The 677-nt window shown below is 29.7% G+C and overlaps 1 non-coding gene across 1 annotated transcript; it reads left to right on the forward strand.

The window, feature by feature from the left end:
* The first annotated feature begins 221 nt into the window (after window positions 1–221).
* On the forward strand, window positions 222–353 carry LOC132682596 (small nucleolar RNA SNORA72). The gene has a single exon (XR_009611768.1). It is a non-coding gene; the product is annotated as a small nucleolar RNA SNORA72 (small nucleolar RNA).
* Window positions 354–677: the final 324 nt, after the last annotated feature.

Below are 677 nucleotides of genomic sequence, written 5' to 3' on the forward strand. Positions count from 1 at the left end.
CTTGAAATAACCCAAATCCCCCTTCAACTAACACTATATTGCTTCCCATGTAGTGCAAGTAACATACAAAAGAGCATGTTCAGTTTCTCTTTTCCATCCCTTTTAACCTTGCTGTAATTCATTTCACTCATCCCTATACTATAATCATTAAATATATTATTAGTATTATTACTTTCAACAAACAGTTTTCTTTTTGGATCAATTAAGACTAGGAAAATTTACTGCAAATATTTTTGCTGTTCTGATTTTGTAATAATCCAGGTGGGCTAAATATTCACTGTATTAAGACTATGCATATGTCTCCAGAAATAATTCTTTCCCTAGGTCTGGTTTTGTTAATGCTTGTGATAAATCAAGTCTGATTTATATGTTGCATCTTATGTGGGAAACATCTGTGACTTTAGGTATCTGATCATCCTTAAGAAATGACAGCACAGCTAGTGTAATAACTTTTGAAGATAACCATTGCCAATTTAATGATTACCAGTTGCCATTAAATGAATTGTAAACTATTGTTTTATTTTTTCAAAAAAAAGTAGAGTGTATTACTTTTAGTTGCATTCAGTAATGATTATTGATTGTTGAGCACTTGCAAGTTATGCTTCTGTACTTCTTACCTTGATAAAATAATTGGAAATGTAAAAAAAAAAAAAAAAAGAAGAAGAATATAGGAATTA

The sequence above is a fragment of the Panthera onca genome, chromosome A1, assembly GCF_046562875.1.
Source record: "Panthera onca isolate mPanOnc1 chromosome A1, mPanOnc1 haplotype 2, whole genome shotgun sequence".
In the NCBI taxonomy this organism is placed as follows: Eukaryota; Metazoa; Chordata; class Mammalia; order Carnivora; family Felidae; genus Panthera; species Panthera onca.